The 15,697-nt window shown below is 44.6% G+C and overlaps 1 protein-coding gene across 8 annotated transcripts in view; it reads right to left on the reverse strand.

Annotated features, from left to right (window-relative positions):
* The window catches only part of sulf2b (sulfatase 2b), a 103,182-nt gene that overhangs the window by 68,663 nt on the left and 18,822 nt on the right, over positions 1-15,697 (reverse strand). For all 8 annotated transcript variants that reach the window (XM_076984652.1, XM_076984647.1, XM_076984657.1 and 5 more), the window contains exon 2: positions 2,499-2,571. The gene's annotated coding sequence lies outside the window, so the exon portion shown is untranslated. The remainder of the gene's footprint in view (positions 1-2,498; positions 2,572-15,697) is intronic.

The following is a 15,697-nucleotide window of genomic DNA, read 5'->3' on the forward strand; positions in this document are numbered from 1 at the left end:
AAGATACACAGACGCAGACGTCTAGACGTAGACGACATAAACACACGCCCAAAGGGGAGGGGCCAGGGGCTGTACCGTGACATATATACAGTCATATATACAGTCATGCCCGAAAGTATTCATACCCCTGGCAAATTTTGACTTAAATTTACTTTTATTTAACCAGAAATTATATTTTTGACTGGAAATGACACAGGCATCTCCCAGGAGATAATACGATGATGTACAAGAGGCATTGTTGTGGGGGAAAATATTTCTCAGCTTTTATTCACATTTGAACAAAAAATGGCATGTCCAAAATTATTCATATATATATATCTTCTGGTCCACCATATTGTTTTTTCTTTCTCAGTCACTTCAAGTCTCAGCAGTTTTTTGTTTTGTTTTAATTAAGAAGTGATAATAACAGATGGTCTGGTGTATACCGGGAGAGCCTCAGAACAAGCAGTGTGATATCTGAGTGCAATTCTCCTTCTCGGAGAGAGTGAGACAGACAGGACGAAGGAGAGGTAATGCTTGATTAGCTCCAACGTATTTTCTGTGTAACAAAGACAACAAAACACTAGATCAAACAAACAGATGGTCACCAAAAAAAAAATCCTGACCAAAAACCAAGGTAACAAAGGTAGTCATGGAGACTTCAAGATATCGAAAACCAGCACTAATTTGCGAGCACAGTTCAAGGATTACGAGGGAAGTGGATTAAAGAATGAGAATAGCATTTTGAAAGAGACCCCCCCCCCTCCTCAGCCACCCACAGAGCTGAAGGTTACACATGTATACAGCCACTGTCCCCACACAAGACATTTTGGGTCTCAAGAGTCAGAATTAAACCATAATTTTCCTGCTAATTTATGCTGGTTATTGGACAGTTGAACCACAACTGCTCCTTACACGTGTAATTATGGTAATTGTGGCAGTTAGGCAGCTGTATACACAAGCTAACATCTGTTTCCAGCTTCGGGCTGAAGGGTGTTAGGTTAGCTCCAACCATGCTAGCATACCTCAGAGTTGACTCTAATGGCTCTGCAGAGCATAACAAACAGCACCGTCTGCAGAGAATAATAATAAATAACAATCAAGACATCTTCTAAAGCACCTTGAAAGACAACAGCCAAGGGGCTTTAGAGTAAAATCAAATAATTTAGATTAAAAATATTAAATAAAACACAGACATAAATAAATAACATTATATATATATATAATAAAATAAGTCAAATGAAAAAAGCAAGAGCCTCAGGTAATGAACAACAGTATCAAAACACAATCACTCAATGCTAAAGACTTAAAAACGTCTGGCAAAAATGAATACATTGTCAAACTGACTTGAAAAATGTCTCACGTGGAGGATGGTATATAAAAAAGGATAAGCTCTTTCATATTAACAGCGGAAAATTCAGCGCTGAATCATACACTCACAAAAAGGGCCACACACAGTGATAAGGAACTGTCATCAATGGCAGTCACGCATTACATGATAGGCACAAAGGGCAGTGTAGTTTGGACATGGTGGGTGTATGTGGACTCATCATGGTCCTGTTTTAACCAATTCACCTGCATTACCTGCTGGCTACACCACTGCTGGTTTAATGAGAGAGAGTGACTGTGCGTTGGCTTTGTTGTGTGTAGTACACACACACACACACACACACACACACACACACAAACACACACACAGAGTATAATGACTCTGCCAGGGCTAATCAGTTTTCACCCTCCACCAGTCTATCACTCTGTACATGGAAGTCATGATGGATCAGCTCTGCAAGAGGGCCTAACAATGTGTGTGTGTGTGTGTGTGTGTGTGTGGGGGGGTGGGGGGTGGGGAGCTTGATGGATCAGTTTAGTAACACAGCATAGCAGTACCACTGCAGCCTGTATTAGCGCTTGAATCCATCAGAGCTGCGTATTTGAGTGTGTGTGTGTGTGTGTGTGTGTGTGTGTATGTGTGTGTGTGAACAAGAGAGAATGAGAGAGGGAAAGAAACCAAGAGTCCGTTTTTTTTTTTTTTTTGCAATGGAGGTTTGAAAAAGGTATGTACCAAATGAACAAATTACATAATAGATTACACCGATCCATAAAAAGCTTTCTGTTAAAAGCAAGTTGTTCACCCCCAGAAGAGCCACAAAGCCACGCTCCATCTCACCCTGACCTCTTTTGTCTGTTGCCATGGTTTGCTACGCCACTAATCCATAAACATTTCTTGTCTGCTGAGACTCGATGTAGCCGGGGAGCGTGTTTCTCGTGGCTTATGAAAGCGTTGTTTACAGGAGCTTTCTCACCTCCCCCGAGGGTTTGGACCCGTGCTGCCGATGGCCATTAGCTCTGGCCACCACCGACCCTGCCTGCTGCCTGTTTGCGGCCATGGTAACCAGGCAACGGCCCGAATGCACACCAAGGGACGGCCACAGCCAAGACAGCCAGCTCCCGGTTACCATCAACACACAGGTAATTATACAGAGGGAGAGGGGTGGGGCGGGGGCGGGTGCGGGTCTTACCTGATAGGACAGGGCGGCTCTTTCTCTGTGTCCTGGGTGCAGCTTGTCACCTTCTTACGCAGCACGGCTGGACCTTAACAGAGAAGAGAGTCTGTGAGAGCCAGTTAATGCATCATTCACAAATGTGCACATCAAAAGCCAAAAGCAGGAGGTCCAAAGAACATCGATACACACACACACACACACACACACAAATACACGCACACACAAACACACACTCTTCATATAAGCGCCTTATATGAATGCTAACAGAGTAGCTGATGTAAAGTTCTGCACATATGCATTACGGATGCAAAATGCATCGCCAAATGACCTTCAAACACAGCACCAATCAAACAACACCAAAGTGTGTGTGTGTGTGTGAGTGTGTGTGTGTGTGTGTGTGTGTGTGTGTGTGTGTGTGTGTGTGTGTGTGTGAGTGTGTATATGTGTGTGTGTGTGTGTGTGTGTGTGTGTGTGTGTATGTGTCATCCTCTCATTTGAGTCCCATTCATTTCACTGGGTTTTATTCAAACCCAGAACCGTGGTGCGATTTGTCTCTCCGTCAACAACACTGGATCAGAAGGGAGTCATCAAAACACTTCCGACGAGGTTAAATCACAGCGGACAGGGCGAGGCAGAGGGAGGCGGGGCCTCAGTGGCACATGCACTCTAACACACATCCTGCCACCTGCAGTCCTCTGATGACAGAACAGAGGGAGGGCGAGCACCTAAAGCAGGTCTTAGTTAAATATGCACACAGAAGGTGACAGAGTCCACTTACTTACTGACTCAGAGTTTCTCTCTCTCTCTCTCTCTCTCTCTCTCTCTCTCTCTCTCTCTCTCTCTCTCTCTCTGTCCCTGTCTCCCCTACAAGGTGACAAAGTTCTGCACATATAATTAATGGCCCCCATGAATATGTATCGTAGCGCTCCACTGGGCAGGTGCTGGGTACTTCACTACAGATAACACACATTTCCATTTCAGCGGGAGTTAACGGGCAGACGGGTATAAGTGGCTGAAGGCAGCCTATAAACTCCGCCGTCGTCTGCCGTGATGCCCAGAGCACATCTGTTCAACACGCCTGACGGGCCTCTTCCAGGCTGCCTGTCAGTCTGCTCGAGTCCTTGAAGTCAGCCGACGGACCGCATAATGCCGCCTTTGTGGCCTTAAAGCCCAGGCCTGGTGTTTGTGTGCACAGCATCTGTGTTTTACGAGCGAGAGTCACAGTACCTGCTCTACATTTACACGCTGACAGACCACCATGACTTAACCACAAGTCAGTATCAATTATCCACATGTGCGTGTGCGCACATGCGCAGACGCCATCAACCACACGACTGCCGTCACACGTTTAGTGAGAAACATGGTACAAGGTCTTTACAGCCTTTACATCACACTAAGCTCTTTTTTACACCTACAGGAGATACAGGACATGTAAACACATGAAACAGATACTAACAGCTTTCAACCCTTGCTTTGGGATCAGTGCTTTACCTCCATACCTGTAATCTTACTCATTTTAAGTGTGGATAATAAGATTAATTTGGCCCCAGAGTCGTCACTGTCTGGGAACGGTGTACCTTACGCGGAGTAACGCTAATGACCTCAGTCCAAAAGCAAAGGGAGCGACAGCAGGAACACAGGAGGAGCCGTGTCACGATGGAGCTGGACTGACACCTCCCTGCCATCACTCCACACTTCCTGTCGGGTCCTGCGGAGTCCTGCGGCGTCCTGCGCTAGCCCTCTCCAAGGGCAGCATGCTTAATTCAGCAGGTGTGAGTTCTCTGCAGCCCAGGCAAACATGCACGAAGATAACTGGGACTCCATAATGCCTCTCCATCTCACCGCTCTTTTGCTACCACAGCCATGATTTCCCCTGACAATATATTTTTCTGGAAAATTCTAAAGTCCCTTTGCGCATTATGCAATGTTAATGAGCTACCCTGAAATTGCTTGCGAGTGATATTGTGTAATTAAATTTAGAAAGTTACAGCCTTTCCTAAAACAGGCTTTGCTAAGACTCTACGAAGACGGCAGTGTTTTTTTTTTTTTGTATCTTGACACTAACACTAAGAGCACCTTGCAAGAGCCTTATCTGGAGCAGCGATCGAAACCAGAGCCATGAGGCATTTTACATAATGCAAATTATGTGAAGTAGAGGCAGCATTGATCTCCTGAACTACTATGGCAAGACTATATATCAGGAAGGTCTTACTGGGGTAATAGAGCATGTAATACTAAGATGATTACTGCTGCCCATCAGTGCAGCAAGTGAGAGAGAGAGGGAGAGAGATAGAGAGAAAGATAGAGAGAGAGCGAGAGAGAAAGAGAGATGACCTCTAAAGACTCTAAAATATGGGAGTTTCTAAAGTAAGTTTCTTTTTAAAGCTCTTGCTATCTAGACAGCGGCCTTCGGTGAATTTGATCAAGCGCTAAGATTAAAATCAGTCTCGACCGCATAAATCCCAGCTTGCTCGGTCAGTGGAACTGCTAAAACAAGCTCCATGCAGGCGCTGCTCATTCTGAAGGGGCCCCTCCTCGAAAAGACCAGTCTGAACCCCGTGAAGGGTTTTGTAACGGCCAGATTGTTTCAGCCGGGGGAAGAGAAGGAAAAAAACTGAAATGAGCAGTGTATGGGATATTCAAGGACCAAGGCTGTGAACAGATAACGGCTATTACTTGAATTCATAACAACATCTGTGATCTTAGAAAAATTACTTCCGTTCATCAAAGCAGTTCACGTTAATGCACGAGGAATGTGGAGTGTAATTAGCTGCCCATAGCCCAACTGAGTCATCACTGCTAATACTGGGTGGTATCTAAAAAGTGACATACGCAAAGTGGCTTCAGTTGTAAGAACTGTGCTAATTATCCTCACAGTGCAGCATGAAGTATGATTAAAAAAAAAAAACCCTGCTTTCTAGTAAATCCAATTAGAACAGACTTGGCCTGCCGGTGTCCTGGTTTTCTTGCTTGGAATCAGCGAACTCTCAAGCTCTGAGAAAATATTTCTGTTCTGAAGCTCGCATAGCCTACACTTCCTTAGTTCGGCACAATGCATAAAAAAGCATCGCTGCGATTCATGGACCTGCTGGACTGAGAGGTGGATTTGAATTGGTGGTAATACAGCAACTGTGACTTTGCGAGGGCTGTCCTGGAACAGAAGGCTTGTTGTAGTTGTATTGCTCCTCCTCCCGTAAGCTCAAATCGAGCTGTGTTTAAAAGGGCTGAATGGAATTGAGTGCAATTTCTTCAAAAGATTATGTAATTTTTACATGGATGGGGAGGTGGGGCAATAATGGTGCGTTTGAAAGGCGAATGCACTGGTGATCTTGCTCTGGTGATCTTCTCATGTTCATACCTGCTCGACAAATACGGAATCTTTTCTCCCACCTTCTACCACCCTCTTAGACATCTGATGTTTGTGTCTCCAAAAGGAGCAACATTACCTTAGCAAAACTCCTTTCCAGAAAATAAAATGTCCCCAGGACAAATCCCTGAGGAACCCCACAGGGCAAAAACAAGCCGAGAGCTCCAGGGCAACCTTACTCATGGGAGCAGCCTCATTTCAAACCACTGTGGACATGTATATTCTCCAAACCGAAGTCATAGTCATTCCAGGCAGGCATCACAATGTGTGTACATACTGCCATATTAATCCAGATCTAGCATATCATAAGGTGCATTGACAACCCTGATCATGCATAGATATTTCTACAGAAACAATAGGTCAGGAGACCTGTACCATCTGTCTGAAAATAGTTGGACAGCTCAGTCAAATCACCTGCAAATGTCTTTTGAATGCACATTGGTGTATGTGTGTGGAGTCTTGCAGTCAAGTAAAAAGAAATTTAAAAAGATATTATTAGGTTCAAGAAAATCAGCATGGTCTGAGATGACAAGCTGAGTATATTTATTTTTTGGAGAGCAGCGCAGGAAGTGGGTAAGATGTGTGCCAGCTTTAGGCAGAAATAACAGTGTGATAAGATCTATGACTCATTGGACCGCATATCGGTGTGTGTGTGTGTGTGTGTGTGTGTGTGTTTGCTATTGCTTGCAGAACTTAGCAGGAACAGCGTCAAAGAAGCCGTCCCACTGCCAAGGGCCACCAAAAGGATATTTAACCAACACCATCTCTAATGGAACACACACACACACACACACACACACACACACACACTGATTCCCTACTCATTCTATATGCCCCCTTCCATCTCCAACTTTATCCTTTATCCTGTCTTTTGCTTCTGTCTCCACACCTTCAGGATAATGCAGTGTTAAGCTGAAGCTCACACACACAAACAAATAAATACATTCAGAGTGAAAGTCAATCCAGCCGACAGGAAATGACTGAAATCGCGCTATTTTCTCATGGGTGTTTTTTGTTTTTTAAACCATGCAGTGTTTGAATGTCTAAGGCACAACTGGATAATTAATGACCATCACAGTGATGGTGTGGAAAGTGCCTCTCTGAACCTGCCAGCATGTTGACAGAATGAAAAGAGAGATGTAATGAGGTGAGAAATGGGAAGGAAAATACACAAAGTAAGAAAAACTAAAGTTGTGTTATTAACACAACCACTAAAACAACTGGCACAGTTGTCATCATCCATTTAAAAGTATATATAAGTTGTCATTGTCCATTCATCCTGCTTTACTGTGGTTTTACTGTACTTTACTGTGTTACAGATGCAATCAGCATCACATTGGACAACTTCAAGAGAAGGCTTGCGCTTGCTGATCAGTCTGTTGAACACCTTCAGACCATCAGAATTAAGGATTTTTCATTTCCAGAGACAAGGCATTTTAAAACTAATGGACACGTTACTACTGACATCTGATTGCATTGCTAGCTGTTGCTATGGCAGCAATGAAATTAGGAAACTCAAAGAAAAAGAATATCTACACTGAGCCCCATGGAATGAATGCATGAAATTATTTTTGTTAAGCAAATGCAAAGTGACTGAACAAATGAAAAATCCAAATCAATATTTGGTGCAACCACCCTTTGCCTTTAAAACAGCAAATACATTATTCAAGATACAATTCTTCTAGATTCTTCTAGATACAAATACATGAAGGTTTTGAAAGCGCTTAGCAGGGACATTGTTCCAAACATCTTGTAGAAGTAACCACAGATCTTCTGTGGATGTAGACTTGCTCAAATCCTTCTGTCTCTTCGCCTCCCTGATGATTCTGCAATTCCCTACTTTTCCAGATGGATTTTTTCTTCAACCTCAGGTCCTCTACCAAAGGTTTGGGAGCTTGAGGATCCTGTGTGGTAACTTTTCAGTACCCAGGACTGCAGTCTTCTGGATGGAGATCTCTGATGTTTCTTCCAGTTTGGGGGTCACAGCCCCCAGTGCTCCAGTTACTATGGGAACCACTGTTGCCTTTATCTTCTACATCTCTTCCCTCTCCTCTCTTAGTCCTTGATCTTTCTCTAGTGTTCTTTGTTCCTGATGCTGCCATCACTTGGGATTGCTACACCTGTCACTCCAGCCCTCTTCTGCTGTTTATCCAGTTATTTTTAGTTTCTAAGCCATTACCAGTTTGTCTGTCCGTATACACCACCGTGTCCTATTCTGACCTCGGAAATTCCAGCTCATGCTTGGCACAGATGTTTCTGTACGCCGTGCCAGCCACTTCGTTATGGCTGTCCGTGTATGCTCTTCCTGCTAGCATCTTGCCACCCACTGTTATATGCTGGATCGTCTCAGGGGCATCTTTGCACAGCCTGCAGGGGTCTTGTCTGGTGCGGTAGATCCCAGCCCCTATTGATCTTGTGTTCAGAGCTCCCGTGCTGTCATGATTAGTGCCTCTGTGCTGACTTTCAATCCAGCCTTTTCCAGCCATTGGTAGGTTTTCTCCATATCAGCCACTTCCACTGTTTGCCGTTGGTACATACTGTGTTCGAGTTTCTCCTTCCATGATGGTTCATGCCCATCCATCTCAGGTTTCTGCAGCCTGAGGCAGTCACTAAGCAACTAAGCACTTCATCTTCCATGCATATTCCTCAATCTTGGGCGAAACATCAAAGACTGAGGTATATGTTTGTGTGTGTGTGTGTGTGTGTGTGTGTGTGTGTGTGTGTGTGTGTGTGTGTGTGTGTGTATATATATATATATATATATATATATATATATATATATATATATATATATATATATATATGTATATATATATAGTAAGATGTAGAGATTCAAAATTGTAGTGAACAGAGTACACGGAGTTTCCAGAGAACGAGGACATTTTGGACAGAGCACCTTCAACGCCTGTGTAAGCAAATTGCTTCTGTTCCTCCTCGAACAAATTCAGAAGCACTTTGCTTGCGCAGCTGATGAGGGACCTACATATACAAAAATCCAGAAAAGATTCCAGAGGAATAACTGTACTGTACTGTCCTAAAAGAAGTAGAGGTAGTACATTTTTTCAATATAGATTTTTTTAAGGTTTCCAGGATGTCAAAGACTCGACCCCTCAGAAATCATTTGATTTTCATCTAATAATCATTTAACTCACATAGATCCAGATATCACACCCTATAACATGCGGAGATATGTAAGCTCACATCAAGGAGCTGGAGTTTGGTGTCTGCATTAAACATGTTTGCTTGAACTCAGATACTGGCACATTTGAGATCTGTGCCATTTTGTATGTGTATGTATGTGTGCCTAGTGGGTGAACAATTGTGATTGCAAATAATCGTGACTACAATCACTTCCTGACAACTGCAGTTTCATAATCACAGTATTAATATTAATGCCAACCAGAAATGAATTACAGTGTTAATTACAACAGGAACAAACAGACGTCTACATTCAAATGGACTAAACCATGAGGGGGAAAAAGCAGGGGTGTTTGTGCGCGTGCATGTGTGTGTGCTTGAGAGAGAGTGGAATCAAAAACAGTGTCTAAGTAAGTGGGTAAACCTTTAGGGGAGAGAAGGAACCTCAGGGGCAAAGAGTGTGTGCATTAGGTGAGACGTGATTGGCTCTTCAACCCCACGGGAGAGCGTGGTCAGGGATCTCAGTGCCAACATTTGGCCACTGATCCCCTGAATGCCCTATTTAATTCCTGGAACACTTGCCCATAGCTCCACCCATCCATCACCCCAGCCAACCAGCCCTGACTCTCTCTTCAATTTGCAAACTCATCAGTCAACCTTCACCAGTTATTCTCCTAACCCCTAACCCCACATTTTTTTTATAGATCCACTGACTTGACACATACTTAGAATACACTGCCTCACTCAACTGTTTCTTTATGCAATGCTGTCTATAAAAAATAAAATTCTGTTGCTGTTACATTATTATTATTGTGGTTGTTGTTGTTGTTGATGTTGTTGTTATTGATTTTTTTCACTAGTGTATCTAAGGTGAATGGCAAGCAGATACACAAGACGTATGATTGGCCAGGCCAAGCAAGGTGGCAAGGCCAATGTCTGCTCACTAAGCAGAGTAATAAAGGGTGAAATAGAGAAAGAAAAGGTGCAGAACTCTACTGTGCTGAGCAACAATACCACATGTCAAATTCTCCATTTTCTGTTAACTAGCAATCAGTTGTAGTCACGCTAAGCATTGTTCTTGTTATTGATGTCATTTTTATTTTAATTATTGCGGTTAATATGATGTTTGTATTGTTTTTGTTGTTGCTTTTCCTTCCCTGAATGTGTACGGCCGCAATTTCTGTTTACAATATACTTGACACAGTCATACTGTATTAACTGTAATTACTATAGTCATGGCTGCTGCGTAAACAAGACACACAAACCCACATCAATACCCACGGCCGTCCACACACACACACACACACACACACACACACACACACACACACACACACACACACACACACACACACACACACACTCGCACCCAGCCCCACTCCACTATTGGTATTTGGTTCCCTGCTCCACACGCCCATTACAGCTAAATAAGAATTGGATTAGCTGACTGAGGTGAATTAGGGGCAGGGGTCCAGAAAGGCGCACTCTGGGGAGTCCCCAACTAATACTGCTGTTCTTTGTCCTGGAAAGCAGGAGATGTGAACTGCTGCATACGCAGACAAGGAGCAAAGGAAGGATGGCGTGATCGGAAAGCAGCGATGTAAAAGCCATGCGGACCCTGCTAGCTCTCCACAGACAGGTCCATCAGTTCACCGCTCCGCTCGGTGGTGGAGCTCCCACAATAATGCCAGCCTGCTACAATAAATAATAATGTTTGCGTCGTAACCATCAATTCACAAAACGCCTGCCACCACGGCTGGGTAAAAGCCAAAAAAATAAAGAAAGAAATAAAAAAAAAATATATAGCAATCGTTTTCTACCTACCGGACCCAAAGAGTCGTGGATTTTTAATAACGCGCACTTTTTACGAGGAGCTGAGAGTCAGTCATCACTTTTAAATAGCGGCATGTTGGTAATGACTATAATGGAAGGAGGACAGGCCTTTGTGCTGAGTCAGTGGCATGGCCCCAGAACCAGAACCAGCACCAGCCGGCATGCAATAAGTCCTGGTGCCTCCTACACACCTACTTTATTAAAGAGGGACAGAGAGGAGCCACTGATCGCTGTGTGTGCATGTGTGTGTGTGTTTAGAGCAAGGGAGAAGTGAATGATATGGTCAAATAATAAAACAGACACGGAGTGAGAGAGAGTGATCAGGTGTCTCTGGCAGGTTTAGGCTATGCCACACACATTTATCTTATTAATGTATGTGCACTCAATGCAAATACTCTGGTGGAATAGGAGGCCATTTTTGGATATGTAATAAGGTAAAATGATAAAATATAGCTGTGGTATGTCTCTGTGTGTGTGTGTGTGTGTGTGTGTGAGGACAGCCTACGCTTCATTTTTCTTCCTGACTTGTGGCCTTCACAGTATGAGGTAGCAGACTCGAAGGAGCACTGAAATCTTTCTTTCCTGACCATACGGAAAGAATTGCTCTCCAACGTCCAGTTTCGGAAAAGGAATCACACTTCCTCAGAATGCCACATGGAGAAGGCTGTGACATAATGCTGGGCGAAACACGGCACGATACTGACGCTGACTCCCACACGACTCCCACAAGATTTTGCAGTTTGGTGGGCTGATGTACACACACAGGAATGAGCAGCACCCAGCAAAGCGCGGCTTGGCCAACCTTACAAATGACTGACCATGTCTCCCAGCTGTGGCAGTGCCGGGGATCAAATTGAAAGTGAAACCTCTCCGGATTCAGGGCGGCTTTTGCTACCAGATCGCAATGCTGTAGCTGTGTGGTCTCAAAAAGCCTCACTGTGATATGATGCATTGGAACCTCTCCCAGGAGCAAAAGACTCTCTTACGGCCCACCGTAAACCACCAGCCGATATTAGAGTAGTGAACTGCAGTCTCTGGTGGGTAGGTAAAAATTCTCATTGATGCCCGTGTGTTCCTTAGAGAAGGGCTTCTTTATACAACCCATCCAGCGCAAAAACGCCAGTACAATGTTGCTTTGAAAGAAGCAGACTGCTCACTAACAAACATAGTGCTTGGTCTGGCTGTTCTTGAAGATGGACGAATTCTATTAACATCCTCCTCTGGGCTCAGCTACCCAGGAACACCTGATGCTCTCCTGGGGTCAAGTGAAGGTCAAAGTCAATAATATCAGTCAATATCCAATTAACTGCACTCAGGGATACATCTGTACAAACAATGTAATGAATGTATTCTATTTTCTCAGTTTCGCAGGTGCTATAAATCCCTGCTGAGTGAATGCCACAAGCATAGCAGTTTGACTGACACCGAGCACATACCTGTAAAGCTGTTCCAGGGTCATAGACAGTGGTAAATACAGAAACAGGCAAAGTCACGTGGTTTAAGACAGCAGACTCTACCATTCAGCATACCCAGTGTGCAACATAATATTGCAATATATATCTGACTAATCTGCCTATGAAATACGTGCTTGTTATGTCTTTGAAGACCTGCTTTTTGTTTTCTAGAGGAAAATAGGATTACAGTGTGTTCCACAGCGTCCCTGAAGATGTAGAAAAGATTAGTCACTCTTTTAGTCACTGAACAGGGTTTATTGTTCACTAAGCCAGTATGTACACTAACTCCACTAGACTCCAATTTAATTCAAATTCATTCACAGCATTCACACAGGGAGTGAGGATCTATAGCACATGAATGCAGGTAATCTTGCACAAAGACACATTCAAACAACGAAGAAACATGTTGTGATAGGACTCATCAAAGTATTTCATTTGAATTCACACCATAACCTGGTCTACAAATAATTGTGGCTTTAAAGGATTCAACAGACAGAAAGTGAAACAATAGAGACATTTTAGAGAGTGAACACTCTCAGAATCAGACAGCACCTTCCCAAAGCCCAGGGAGCCTTTGGTGGACTCTGAAAACACGGTTGTTAGAACAACATGAAGAAAGTGAAGATGTGTCAGAGCCGACATGGAGCAGAGTTCTCCCAGTGAAAGTGGGCGTCTTCACCAGCCTGTTGAACCGCGTCAGCTAGCTCGTGCTGCTTCCCGCCACATCCTTGTTCCGGGACCACAAAAGTCCTGGTTTGACAGATCCGTCCCACACCCGAGGAAAGGTTGAATCTCCCCATCACTATGGAAAGGCATAAAATCAAAGCAGCCCGGACGCCCTCCCCGGTTTCATCTCTCTTTCTGCTCCGCGCCCCCCCCCCCCCCCCCCCTGTCTGGTTCTGCAGCAGAAGCCGCTTGACTTTGATCAAGAGTCCTTAAGCTTGGCAGCCATGCTCCCTGCCAAAACAGGCAAGAGGTCCCTCAGGTGGCCGCAGGATCAATGGCGTCTCTAAAGCTCTCTCAGGACGGGCTGTACCTGAGCCTCCATCCTTGAAGGATGGAGAAGAAGAAGAAGAAGAAGGAGGAGGAGGAGGAGGAAGAAGAGGAGGAGGAGAAAAACCCATGATCGATTGCATGCATCAAAAAGAAGCCTTCCCTATTCCCATTGATCACTCCCAGCCTGTGCTTTGTCAACTCTGACAATTCCGCACTCCAAGCGTGAATACAATTACGGCCGAGTTCTCCCCTCGCTGACACTGGAAAATTACACCTGCAAGTAAAAAAACAAACAAAAAAAAACAGGAAAGTCTTCACATTGACTCAAGTTTCTTTTGTGTTGTTTTTGGTTACTTTTGGGATATATATGTGTGTGTGTGTGTGTGTGTGTGTGTGTGTGTGTGTGTGTGTGTGTGTACTTGTGCGTTTGCACTTTTCTGAAGCACAGCTTTGTTTAATTAACTTAGGGAATTTGAAACTCAAAAGAGGAGCGTTGGTGGACTGTTGAGCTGTGAGAGCTGTTACGGAGGTGAGAGGCTGTCAGCACGCTGGCATCACCTCCTGCACGCTGCCTCCGTGTGATGCGCCTGGCTGTTTGGAACAAGGGGGAACTCAAACGAGACAATTGAAGGAGAGAGAAGCATAACTGGATTGTGAATAAGCTGTTTCAATCCACAGCCATCAGATGCTGTTCACTTCAGTCAAATGGCTTCTGTTCCTCACGGCATGAATGTCTGGAAGACGAGTGTGATCCTCTGCCCACGGGCAGTGAATTCATTTGCCGAACTTAAGTGACTAATTGATTTGGCAGAGATGGATGGATGGTACTGAGGGGAATTCTCAGGGTTGTAATCCATTACTTGAGGTGATCCTACATATGATAGTGACAATTCAGGAGCATGGCCAGATTCTGAGGAGCTGAAAAGTGCTCTTCAAACAAACACACACCTCCTGCTGAGACAGCTGTTATCACTGTTTGCCACTTTTAATTACACAGGAACCTTTGAACTGACTCATTAAGAAGATCACATTAATTAACCATACTGGATCATTAAGTCTCCATTATATATCTCTCTCTCTCTTTCACTCTCTCTCTCTTGCTCTCTCTCTCTGTCCATACATCTGTTCTCCCACTTCTACTCTTTCCTCCCTCTTTCATTCTCACGTTCGAGCGTAAATGGCCTGTCAAGCACTCACATCAGCATGCACCAACTGTCTCCATTTGTGCATGATAAATACGCCTCGCCCCCCCAAGCCTCCATTACACACACACACACACACTCACTCACTCACTCACTCACTCACTCACTCACTCACTCACTCACTCACACACACACACACACACACACACACACACACACACACACACACACACACACACACACACACACTTCAGGCCCACTGGTGCAGATGGCAGTGTAATCCATCAGAATGTCACTGAAGATTTAAAGCGGGCCCGGGCCGCGATGGCTTCTCATTGTGTTTATGCACTAATGACAGACAGGGCAATTCTCGCTTTTCTCACAGAGAGTTTGCGTTCGGCTCGAGGCCTTTCACAGAATTAATTCCTCTGTGCTCCGCGAGGTCTTTGAGCAGCATGCGAGTCAAGTATGTTCCACAATTTCGGCATGTCCAGCAAGGTGAGAAAGAGTGAGACAGAGACAGCAAGCACTCACCACAACGTGGAAAAGAACGCAGCTAACCCCCCTTTCCTGTGTGCCAGGCACTGGTGTCGCTGTGGCGACAGGCCATGCGTAAGATGGATGGCTGGTTTCCTCCCATGGTGCCCCGGTATGATGCTGTTACTATGATAAATGGCACGTAAGGTAACAAATCTCTACTTGTCCCCACGGCGACAGAAATACACAAACGGTAGTGTGGAATGGGTCACGGCCCCTTTTCTCATCTCAACACACTTTGCCACGCAGCAAAGCCGAGGGTCAGAAATCCTCTCATACTCAAACACACTTATAAGTGCATGAATACACACACACACACACACACACACACACACACACACACACACACACACACACACACACACACACACACACACACACTTTTGAATGCACACATTTGAATATACCACAGTGCATAATGTTACACACCTAACACTAAAACTTCGGGAGCTGCTGTGAAGGACTAGGCACTGCGGTGTTCTTATTTACATGCACATATTTGTCATTCGGCTGTAAAGTGCTGTCTCTGCACCAGGGTCTGATTGGTCCAATCTCTCTGCACCAGGATCTGATTGGTCCAAGCTCTCTGCACCAGGGTCTGATTGGTCCAAGCTCTCTGCACCAGGGTCTGATTGGTCCAAGCTCTCTGCACCAGGGTCTGATTGGTCCAATCTCTCTGCACCAGGGTCTGATTGGTCCAATCTCTCTGCACCAGGGTCTGATTGGTCCAATCTCTCTGCACCAGGG

The sequence above is a fragment of the Brachyhypopomus gauderio genome, chromosome 21, assembly GCF_052324685.1.
Source record: "Brachyhypopomus gauderio isolate BG-103 chromosome 21, BGAUD_0.2, whole genome shotgun sequence".
NCBI classification, from domain to species: Eukaryota; Metazoa; Chordata; class Actinopteri; order Gymnotiformes; family Hypopomidae; genus Brachyhypopomus; species Brachyhypopomus gauderio.